This window comes from Theropithecus gelada, unplaced genomic scaffold, assembly GCF_003255815.1.
Source record: "Theropithecus gelada isolate Dixy unplaced genomic scaffold, Tgel_1.0 HiC_scaffold_15992, whole genome shotgun sequence".
Classification (NCBI taxonomy): Eukaryota; Metazoa; Chordata; class Mammalia; order Primates; family Cercopithecidae; genus Theropithecus; species Theropithecus gelada.
Window position 1 is genome coordinate 1 of NW_020257760.1, and position 8,949 is coordinate 8,949.

General features: G+C 34.4%; 1 long non-coding RNA gene across 1 annotated transcript; it reads left to right on the forward strand.

Moving 5' to 3' along the window:
• The first annotated feature begins 718 nt into the window (after positions 1-718).
• Positions 719-6,699, forward strand: LOC112617300. The gene is made up of 3 exons (XR_003117888.1): positions 719-819; positions 1,710-1,804; positions 6,413-6,699. It is a non-coding gene; the product is annotated as an uncharacterized LOC112617300 (long non-coding RNA).
• The last annotated feature ends 2,250 nt before the right edge of the window (positions 6,700-8,949 follow it).

An 8,949-nucleotide genomic window follows, 5' to 3' on the forward strand; every position in this document is an offset into this window, starting at 1 on the left:
CTCCTGTTGCCAGGTTGGGTGCGAGGAAACAGCAGGCCTAGGTCACCCTCTTCTCTCGGGTCGGGGACTTAACATGCTTGCTCGGACACTTTGTTGATCCCTGATGCTAGGGTCCCAGACAATTTCGTCTATCTCTTTCCGCCTTTCAGAGTTCTCCGTTGCTTTTGTCTTTCATTAGTCACAGGGTTATAGTTGTTTTTAGCAGGGAGTACCGGAGAGAGACGAGTCTACACCTGGTCAGGACCACTGTTATTCCACCAAAACCAAATCAGTGAAAAGTGAGGGCTTGTCTAGTTAAAGAATGGTGTGGTGCCCAGAAAACCCAATCTGTAGCTTCTATGTCATTTATTTCTGAATGACAGCCTCTCATTTCTCTTCTAAATCTCCAACTCTGGGACATATAGTACAAAAATAGATTGATTTCGTCACAGTATCTGGAGGAATGAATGCACAGTATCAGGAAACTTATTTAAATCCTTCCTGTGTTTTTTTGGTCCATTGGGGTAACTATTATAATGCAAGAATTAAAATGTCTTTATTAACATGAAAATAAGAATGAAAGTGCTAAGTATAAACATTGAAGAGTTCATTTATATCAGAATCATAAACATTTATGAAAGTTTTTGGTACTGCAAATAGTGATTTTCAACTTTAATATATTGTCTTTATAACGTTTTCATAATTATTATTTAAGTGAAAATTCTTTCTTTTCTTTCAGAAATTTCTGACTGCCATTTTACCTTCCTCATGGATTGGTGTGTTTCGTGACAGCAGTCATCATCCATGGGTGACAATAAACGGTCTGACTTTCAAACATGAGTAAGTTGTTTTGTACAGTGCTATATAAAAAATATATAAAGGATAAATTCAGAGGAATAATATGAATAAATGTATGTGGACTCATTGACATGAAGAAAGATGTGGAAAGTTAGTGAAATGTTGACATAAATATTTTACAATAGACCATAGTAGTCCCTATATGTCAATTGCTCATCGGTCAGCTAGTAACTGTCTTGGTTATGAGATGGACCAGGGGCGTCCAATCTTTGGCTTCTGTGGGCCACATGGGAAGAATAATAGTCTTGGGCCACACATAAAATACACTAACACTAATGATAGCTGACGAGCTAAAAAAAAAAAAAAAAAAAAAAAAAAAAAAATCACAGAATGTTTTAAGAAAGTTTATGTATTTAAGTTGGGCCACATTCAAAGCTGTCCTGGGTCACATGCAGCCCGTGGGCAGCCAGTTGGACAAGCTTGAGACGGACTATCAGGGAATTGCAGAGCTTGTTTTTATTAAAAAGTCACGCTTACTATTTTCCTTAAGAATATCCTCAAAGCACAATAGTAGTGCTGTTGGCATATTGCTATAATTTTTTATTAGTAGTTATTGTTGTCAATCTCTTATTGTGCCTAATTTAGAAATTAAACTTTATCGTAGTTATGAACGTGTAGAGAAAACATAATCTCTCTATAGGTTCTGTACTATCTGCCGTTTCAGGCATCCACTGGGGTCTGAAAACATATCCCCCATGGATGAAGGGGAACCATGCTATTGAGTGTTCAGAATAATGACTCTTACTAATATTATGAAAAATTTAATTACCATTTTCCATAAAATTCTTTTCTTACACTACATAGAAAATGCTTTTGTCTCATGAATCATTTGCTTAAAATGTAACAGAATATGGATTTTTCTCCCATTACAGGATAAAAGACTCTGATAATGCTGAACATAACTGTGCAATGCTACATGCACGTGGACTCAAATCAGACCAGTGTGAATCTACAGTAATATATCATTGTAAGCATAAGCTTTAGAAGTAAAGCATTTGCGTTTGCAGTGCATCAGATAAATTTTATATTTCTCAAAATAGAAATAATATTATGATTGCATAAATCTTGAAATGAATTACGTTATTTGCTCTAATAAGAAAATTCTAAGTCAATTATTGAAGTAGGATACACACAATTACTAAAGTACAGATATCCCAGCATTTGTGTCGGGCTCATTTTGCGCAACATGATATATGTGGTATTCAGCCTTTCTAAAAGTTGCATGTTATATGAGTCAGTTTCTATGAAGTATCAAGAACAGTCAAACCCATGGAGACACAAAGTAGAATAGTGGTTGCCAATGCCTAAGGAAGGTGGAAATAGGAGGTGATCACTAATTGATAGAACGTTCTTTGTGTCGTGATGAAAACTTTCTAAATTCCAATAGTGGTGATGGTTGTAACTCTGTGAATATACTAGACATCATTGATTTTTAATCATTTTAAGTGGATGAAATTTATGCTTTGTACATGACACTTCAATAAAGCTATCAGGAAAAAAAAGAGCCTCTCATGGGGTCGTTTGTGACTGCATTTATTCTCTAATTTTCAAAGATGAGCTTCTTTATAATATTGACTTTTCTAATCAATATAAAGTGTTTCCTTCCTTCAATGTACTGTGTTATCTTTAATTTCTCTCTATCGTATTTTGTATTTTGGGCGATTGAAGTCATACAGAAATGTAGGTATTTTATATTCATGCTTTTGTAAATGGCATCCTGATTCTAAAATTCCCTTTAGTAATTTTTGTTGTTACAAATAGAAATACAATTGATATCTGCATTTTTATTTTATATTTACTTATTACACTGATTTTATATATTTAAATCTATTATGTCAACTATTGATTTTTTTCTGGGTGTTCTATATAAAGAGCATTTTATCTGCAAATCATCACACTTTTATTTTTTTTAATCCACGTGCTATAACTTAGTTTTATTTTCATTTATTTTCACTGGCTAGGGTTTTTTTTTTTTAAATTTATTTATTATTATTATACTTTAAGTTGTAGGGTACATGTGCATAACGTGCAGGTTTGTTACATATGTATACTTGTGCCATGTTGGTCTGCTGCACCCATCAACTCGTCATTTGCATCAGGTATAACTCCCAATGCAATTCCTCCCCCCTCCCCCCTCCCCATGATAGGCCCCGGTGTGTGATGTTCCCCTTCCTGAGTCCAAGTGATCTCATTGTTCAGTTCCCACCTATGAGTGAGAACATGCGGTGTTTGGTTTTCTGTTCTTGTGATAGTTTGCTAAGAATGATGGTTTCCAGCTGCATCCATGTCCCTACAAAGGACGCAAACTCATCCTTTTTAATGGCTGCATAGTATTCCATGGTGTAGTTGAATAGAAAGTGCAATCAAAGTTCTGTGTGTATCATATGTATCGTTTTCTGGTTTTGGCCAAAAATACTTCAACATGTTATTCATATTTACAAATCTTGGTAGTTTTTTTTCATCCTATCTCATTTCAAAGCAGTTTTATAATATTCTCATTTTCTAATAGATTTTATCAATTGTACCATTTTTACTAATTTGTATCAGTTGGAATTATATATGTTTTGTTTATATAACTTTTTATAAACTACTTTTATTTTTTCAAATGTTAAACCAGGCTTTGTTTCTGAAATAAATCTATGATGATCATTGCATATTTGCCTCATATAATATCAGTGCTGGCTGGGTGCGGTGGATCACGTCTGTAATCCTTCACTTTGGGAGGCTGAGGTGGGCAGATCACGAGGTCAAACGATCGAGACCATCCTGGCCAACATGCTGAAACCCCATCTGTACTAAAAATACAAAAATTAGCTGGGCGTGGTGGTGCACACCTATAGCACCTATAGGCTGAGGCAGGAGAATCACTTTAAACTGGCGGTCCGAGGTTGCAGTGAGCCGAGAGCGCACAACTGCACTCCAACCTGGCCACAGAGGGAGTCTCTGTCTCAAGAAAAAAAAAAAAAAAAAAAAAAAAAGTGGATATATATCTTATGTAGGGTAAGATTTATTTCTTTATCCATGTTTACAAGGATATTTGACCGTGTTTTTGTTCATAGCTATAAACTTGAAAGGTTTTGGTATCAAGGCTATCTCGGGAAGAATTTCCGTTTTTCTGTAACCTGGAAGCATTTGGTGAGAGTACTGCTTTATTTTTAAATGTTATCATTCACTAGTAATGTCATCTGAGTTTGTAGACCTTTTTTGTAGGAAAGTTTATGTCTAAACTGAATTTCTTAGATACAGTGGGATATGCTCAGAATTCTATTTGAGGTGCTGCATTTGGCAAAGAGTATTTATGAATTTTCTATTTCATATAGACATTAAAATGTAATGAAAATATAGTTTTATTGCCTCTAAATAACTTTAAATAACATTATGGCATTTCCACGTTTAATCTAGAAATAGGCCAGTTGTGGTGGCTCAAGCCTATAGTCCCAGCACTTTGGGAGGCATCACTGTGCCCGGCCCTTATCAATTTTTTAAAATGTTAAATGTGTTATTTTTGTGGATATATTAGTAGGTGTATATTTTTAGTAGTCTTTCATCAAATTTTAAAAGCATTTTCATTGAAAATACCTTTGGCCTTGCTGTTCTCTCTACTGTAACATTCTTTATCGTGAGTTTTTACTGTTTATTCATTTTTTTCTTATACATCACTTGTATTTAATTTCAGCTTTTCGATTTGTATTTTAGTGCATTCCAGTTAATTTAATTTTTAGGTCATCTTTTGTAATATATATACATTGAGGGCAATCAGTTTTTACAAGAAAGAGTTCTCTTCTCTTCTATTTTCCTTATAATTCATATAAAAATTGTGACCATTCATTTTGAGAATTTCTTCCACCTATATGTTATTTAGACATGTATTACTGAATTTAAAACCATGTAATGTTGGCAGATATTTTTTACTGACTTCTATCGTAGGTAAACTGTAGTTAGAACATTTTCTGTGAAGCTGGAAATATTCTTCATCTTTGTATACCAAGATGTGGCTAGTGTGCTGAGAAACTGGTTTTACATAGTATTTATTTTGTATTAATTAACGTTGAATTAGAATATTTATTTTTTAACTGTCCACTGGCCAAGCTTAGCTAGTGGTACTACATTGAAATCGTAGTCCTATATTTTGTACTTATATGCTTAGAGTTATGAGATTATAGTGTATTTGGGAAAAATATGTGAAATTAAATATGTGAGTATTCTACATATGTGTGAGTGTGTGCCTATGAGTGATAACTACTTGTCTAGTTCTAATCTTTCTATAGGCTCCCTGGTCTGTTTATGTGTTAAGCACTGAGAGAAAAGTGTTTAAAAATCCCATTTATGATTGTTTACTTATTCATTTTCTTCAATTATATGTTGAACTTGTATCATTAGGTACATGCAATGATAAAAATGTATATTACTAGTGGTTTAGAAAGTTAATCTAACATTATGAAGCATGCTTCTTCAATTCCAGTAAAGGGCTTGCCTTATATTAAGACAGCACATTAACTGTAATAGTGTTCTACCAGTTTGTGAGATATGGTATATGTTTTTAAATATTTTATCTTCATCTTTTCTTTTTTAAATATTTCAGTTTTAATTTCAGTGAGTACATAGTAGGTGTATATGTTTCTTGGGTACATGAGCTGTTTTGAGACAGACATGCAATGCATAATAATGTCATCATGTAAAAATGGTGTATCCATCTCCCTAAGGATTTATCCTTTATGTTACAATCTAATTATACTCTTTAGTTATTTTTAAATGTACAATTAAATTATTATTGACTGTAGTGACCCTGTTGTGCTATCAAACACTAGGTCTTATTCATCTTTTCTAAATATTTTTATAGCCATTAATTAAGCGTTTTCACCTCCCTACTACTACCCTTCTGTTATCCTTCTCAGTCTTTGGTAACCATCCTTCTAGTCTCTCTCTCCATGAGTTCAATTGTTGTGATGTTTAAATCCCACAACTAAGTGAGAGCATGTGATGATTGTCTTTCTGTGACTGGCTTATTTTACTGAACATAATGACCCCTGGTTCCATTCATGTTGTAGCAAATGACAGGGTCTCATTCTTTTTATAGCTGAATGTTAGTCCATTGTTTATATATACCACATTTTCTTTGTCCATTCATCTGTTAATGGGCACTCATGTAGCTTCCAGATCTTCGCTATTGTGAACGGTGCTGCGGCAAACATGGGATTACAGCTATCCCTCAGATATACTGATTTTCTTTCTTTTGGGTATATACCTGGGAGTGGGATTGCCGCATCACATGGTAGCTCTACTTTTATATTCATTTTTCTTTATGCTTACATGAAAGAAATGTCTCATAAAGACAACAGCTATTACTGAATATATACATGCTTTGCTTTTATAATCAAATACTTTATACTTAATATAATGATGAATATCTAAAATATTATCCTTATGTATTTTATTTGTATGGAAATATATAAGCACAGGTATTAATTATAACTTAATTTTTATTACATTCTGATTGAACACTACCAAGTGTTTAAACTCTGTTGTTCCCTTGTGTTTTCATAATAGACATTTTCATTGTTTACTTTCCACATAGAAACTTGTTAATTTAATACAATTTACAACAAACCTGCTGGCACTTTGATCTTGGACCTCCCTGCTCTCTGAATTGTGCGTAATATATCTATATGGTTAATAAATTGCTTGGTTTGTGATATTTTATGATACCAGTACAAACAAAGTGAGATGACTCTCTATTTTATTTACCAATTAGCCTGTATCTGCTCCCCAAATTCTAATACAAATATTTATCTCAATGTTGGAAACTTTATCATTAATACACTATTCAGTATCCAATATCCAATTAAGTATATCCACACAATTCCTTTACTTTAAGTCTTCTTTTTGAATATCCAAGTTTTCATTGGGAATCTGTGTTTAATCTATTGAAGATATTTAAATTTTATATTCTTTAGAGTTTGTAATAACTAATTCACTCCAATTTTTAAAATTACTTGAAAATTATTTTATTTCATGTTACATTAAAAGTATATTTTCACTTCTTGTTGACTTCCAACTTACCCATAAATCATATGAAACCACATATTGTCATTATTTGCTATAGTCACAGTAATACATTTGTAGGTTTGTGTTAGGGTTCTCTGGAGGGACAGAACTAATAGGATACACGTATCCTAGTTTTCACATGTATATATGAAAGGGAGTTTATTATGGAGAATTGGCTCACACAATCACAAGGCAAAGTCCCACAATAGGCCATCTGCATGCTGGGGAAGAAAGAAGCCAGTAGTGGCTCAGTCCGAGTCAAAAGCCTCAAAAGCAGAGAAGCCAAAAGTGCAGCCTTCAGTCTGTGGCCGAAGTCCCAGGAGCCCCTGTAAAACCACTGGGGTAAGTACAAGAGTCCAAAGGCTGAAGAACCTGGAGTCTGATGTCCAAAGGCAGGAGGAACAGAAGCGAAGCATCCAGCATGGGAGAAAAATGAAAGTCAGAAGACTCAGCAAGCCAGCTTACCCCACCTTCTTCTAGCTGCTTTGTTCTACTCGCTCTGGCAGCCATTGGATGGTGCCCACCCACAGTGAGGATGGGTCGTCTTCGCCCAGTCCACTGACTCAAATGTCAGTCTCCTCTGCCAACACCGCCACAGATACAGCCAGAAACAACACTTTACCAGCTATCTGAGCATCCTTCCATCCAATCCAGTTGATACCTAATATTAATCATCGTAAGTTCTGTGTGTGTGTGTGTATTTACGTCATATAAACCTACATATATACACACATCATAGAGAGTAAATTCTAACTACTCCACTTATCTTGTGTAATTTTTGTTTTGCTTTTATATATTTATTATGCCTTTGTATAAGCATAAACTTCATTCACAGTAAATGTTCAAACAGTAGAAACTTGTCTTATTTCGATTAACAAAGGACAGGATACACAGTCATGTGCCATAAAGTGATGTTTTGGTCAATGACAGACTGCACATAGATAGTGGTCCCACTAGATTATCACGGAGCTGAAATTTTCCTATGACTTAGTGAGGTCATAGCAATCATTGCAGTACGGTGTATTATTCACATGTCTGTGGTGATGCTGGTGTAAACAAATTACCATGCTGCCAGTGAAATAAAAGTATAGGACCCACAATTACATACACTACATAATATTTGATACTGATACTACATGACAATATTATTGGTTTATGTATTTGCTGTAGTATACTTTTAATTATTGCTTTAGAGTGTACTCCTTCTACTTCTACAAAAACGGTTACCTGAAAATCAACCTTGGGCAGGTCCTGCGGAGGAATTCCAGAAGAAGGCCTTGTTACCATAGGAGAGGACGGCTGCACATGTGTTATTGCCCCTGAACCTCCCAGTGGGGCAAGATGTGGAGGGGATGACAGTGATATTGATCTTGCTGGCATTGTGTAGGCTTAGGCTAATGCGTGTGTTTGTGTGTTAGTTTTTTTAAAAGGTTAAAAAGAAAAAATTAAAATGAGCAATAGAAAAAAAGCTTGTAGAATAAGAATATAAAGAAAATAGATTTTAAGACTGTGCAATTTGTGTTTTTAAATATAGGGTATTTAAAAAGAGGCAGAAGGTTTTTTAAAAAATGAAAAATTTAGAAAGCAACAAAGTTGCAGTAAGCTAAAGTTAATTTATTATTAGCAAAAGAAAAAAGTGCTGCATAAATATAGTGTACCCTAGTGTAGAGTTTATGAATCCTGCAGTAGCGTGCTGTAATATCCTAGACCGTGACTTTCACTGCTACTTACTCACTGACTCACCCAGGGAAAATGCCATTTCCGCAGGCTTCATTCTTAGTCAGTGCCCTATAAAAGGATGCCATTTTAACGTTTTTTAAACCATATTTTACTGTTTTTTATGTTTACATACGATTAGATAAACAAACATTACCATTCCCTTCATTGCTTACATTATTCACTACAATAACATGTTGGATGGGTTTGCATCCTTGGAGCAATAGGCTATTCCGTATAACATAGGTGTGTAGTAGCTGTATCATCTAAGTTTATGTAAATACACTCTATGATGTTGACACAAGGATGAAATTGCCTAAAGACACATCCCTCAGAAGTATCCCTTTCATT